Below are 3,703 nucleotides of genomic sequence, written 5' to 3' on the forward strand. Positions count from 1 at the left end.
GTCTAGAATGGCGTAGGCACGTGGAGAGACAGAGAGAGAGAGAGAGAGAGAGAGAGAGAGAGAGAGACAGAGAGACAGAGACAGAGAGAGAGATCAGGCACTGTCGAACAGTGGTACTATTTTATTGTGTATTGTTCCGCTGTGTTTCCTATTTCCTGGCTTGTCAAACACAAGCGAGGGGGGCAAGAGAGTTAGAGGGAGGGAGGGATAACAGGGGCACGTGTGGAAATGTGTGTGTGTGTGTGTGTGTGTGGGGGGGGGGGGGGGGAGATGGGTGAGCTGGGGAGGGTAAAGATGTAGAGTGAAACAAGGGGACCGGGGAAGGGGAGAGAGGTGGAGGAGAGGGTGGAGGGACAGAGGAAGCAAAAAAGGAGGTTGAATAAACAACAACTCTCCCCCTCCCCCCCCCCCCTCCCGAAATATAGATGCTTTTCGGACAAGAAATATAGTAGCAAAAGTACTTTGTATGTTAAAAATACATATTGATAATACACACCCTTTCTTAACTCACTCAGTAAGGCCAGTCCTCTCTTCTCCTCTACACAGACCCCTCGGATGTCCAGTGGGTGTCTGAATGACCCAACCTTTAGCTTCCGTCGTCAGAATTGTGGTATTCTTTGTCAACATTCACCTCTTCAGTATAAGAGCCTTCCTCTTGCAATATTTTGATGATGGTAATTGGGGTGAAACGCTGTTAACGTCGTCTCTTTCGCCGTTCGTATGGAGAGAGTTAAAATACATAACAACAACAACAATAATAAAGTTTACTTCTACTACTACTACTACTACACACCCTTTCTTTTCCTCGATTTCTCTTTCACATTTCAGTGTGTCAGACAACTATTGTACTTAACTGTCTCCCGCCAAACCATACAGACTGATAGATACGAACAAATACAAACAGACACAAACTACACCAACGTCACAAAAAACGGAGAGAGAGAGAGAGAGAGAGAGAGAGAGAGAGAGAGAGAGAGAGAGAGAGAAGGCAATTTTGTTGTTTTTGTTGAGATTAATAATTAAGCAACTGTGGTTTTGTTGTTGTTGTTTGTGTGTGTGTTGTTGTTTTTTGTGTATAGTTGTTTTTTGTGTATATTGTTTGTTTTTATCCAGAGAGAGAGAGAGAGAGAGAGAGAGAGACAGACAGACAGACAGACAGACAGACAGACAGAAATAGGATACACACACACACACACACACACACACACACACACACACACACACACACAGTGAGAGAGAGAGAGGGAGAGAGAGAAAGACAAACTAACAGACAGCCAGACAGAAAGAAATAGAGAAATGAAAGAAAGAAAGAGCGACAGACAGAGAGAGCGAAGAAAACGGGAAAAAACCCACAGAAAGAGAAAGATAACACTGACAATGTTATATTGCCTTTGACAACAGAGGCTTTCAGAGAGAGAAAGAGGGGGAGACAGACAAAGAACGCGCGCGCGAGAGAGAGAACGACAGAGAGACAGAGACAGAGACGTAGAGACAGAGAGAGAGAGAGACAGAAAGACACACATAGAGAGTTGAGTCTCACTGAGAACACAGCGAGAAATGTTGTGAACGTGTTCATTGCAAATCAACACACACACACACACACACACACACACACACACACAACGTTTCCACCAGCTCCTCCCCCTTCCCTATCAACGGGTGGCCATGGGGACACGGTTGAGAGCCCCAGCCAGGACAGGAGAACTCGATGTCTTTTACTGGGCTGCTCGGGGTCATCCGAACGTGTGTGAGGAAAAAGGAAAGAAAGGAAGAAAAAAAAGAGAAGAAAAAAAGAGATGGTTTTGTGGTGGTAGTGGTAGATGTGGGTGTGGGCAATAAAAAGTTGGTCAAGTTCCCTCCCCCCACCCGCAGCAGACCCCACAACCACACCACCCCAAACTTGAAATACGCTGGTTGAGGACCCACTATATAGTACGTGCTTTGAGAAAAGTTTGGCTCAGGAGGAGAAGGAGAGGGTGGCAACTCTTTGGAGTTTGGGTTGGGCATCGTACTGCACGTCTGAAGGGCCCACTACATGATGCATGATAGAGAGAATAATGATAAATCCAAGCCATGTCTCCCCTTTCTGAAGGGCCCACTACATGATGCATGATAGAGAGAATAATGATAAATCCAAGCCATGTCTTCCCTTTCTGAAGGGCTGACTACATGATGCATGATAGAGAGAATAATGATAAATCCATGCCATGTCTTCCCTTTCTGAAGGGCCCACTGTCACAATGATGAGGGGCCCACTGTCACAAAGGTGAGGGGCCCACTGTCACAATGATGAGGGGCCCACTGTCACAGGCCCACTGTCACAATGATGAGGGGCCCACTGTCACAATGATGAAGGGCCCACTGTCACAATGATGAGGGGCCCACTGTCACAATGATGAGGGGCCCACAGTCATAGGCCCACTGTCACAATGATGAAGGGCCCACTGTCACAATGATGAAGGGCCCACTGTCACTGTCACAATGATGAGGGGCCCACTGTCACAATGATGAAGGGACCACTGTCACAATGATGAGGGGCCCACTGTCACAATGATGAGGGGCCCACTGTCACAATGATGAAGGGCCCACTGTCACAATGATGAGGGGCCCACTGTCACAATGATGAAGGGCCCACTGTCACAATGATGAGGGGCCCACTGTCACAATGATGAGGGGCCCACTGTCACAATGATGAGGGCCCACAATGATGAGGGGCCCACTGTCACAATGATGAGGGGCCCACTGACTGTCACAATGATGAGGGGCCCACTGTCACAATGATGAAGGGCCCACTGTCACAATGATGAGGTGCCCACTGTCACAATGATGAGGGCCCACAATGATGAAGGGCCCACTGTCACAATGATGAGGGGCCCACTGTCACAATGATGAGGGGCCCACAGTTGTCGCTTGCTGTACATGCTGAACTCCCCTTTAACAACAACAAAGGTTAGCAGGAGTTGCCGACGATTCCTCCTGTTTGGAGGAGCATAAAGGCTGACATGAAGTTTTAATGACATAGTCTTCTTAAAGTAACCCCCTCCTCCCCCCTCCCACTCTTACCAACCACATCCGCAGCCCTCCAGAGCAAATCTGTTTTCAAGGTTGAAAGTTGAGCTAAGCTGGTTTTTGACGCCCCTTCCCCTTTATTTTACTGATATTTTCATTTTTATATGAAGACATTACGGCTGAGATTCATATTTCACCGTATCATATCATGTACATACATACATACGCACACCACACACACACACACACACACACACACACACACACACACACATATATATATATATATATATATATATATATGTATGTATATGATTATTTCTTTATGCACATATACATATTTACTGATGATATGTATAGTATACAGCTTATGTGAAAAATAGCCGGTGTGTACAAATATATCAATCTTTCTGTTACGATGTCAAAGTGAATTCGTCATCAGCAGGTTCAGCCTTATATATAATACGATCAACTCGGTCTCTCCCTCTCAGTTCTAACTCGCCATACCCACTCACCTCTTTCTCTCTCTTCTTCCCCTCTCTCTCTCACTCTCTTTCTATTATATTTTCCATCCTTCCCCACTTAATCTCTTTCGGTTTTTGTTGTTCTTTTTTCTTCTCTCTCTCTCTCTTCTTGATATTTTTTTCTTCACATTTTAGTACCTCTACCCCCCCCCCCCGCCCCCTACGCCCCC

Source organism: Babylonia areolata, chromosome 20, assembly GCF_041734735.1.
Source record: "Babylonia areolata isolate BAREFJ2019XMU chromosome 20, ASM4173473v1, whole genome shotgun sequence".
Taxonomy (NCBI): domain Eukaryota; kingdom Metazoa; phylum Mollusca; class Gastropoda; order Neogastropoda; family Buccinidae; genus Babylonia; species Babylonia areolata.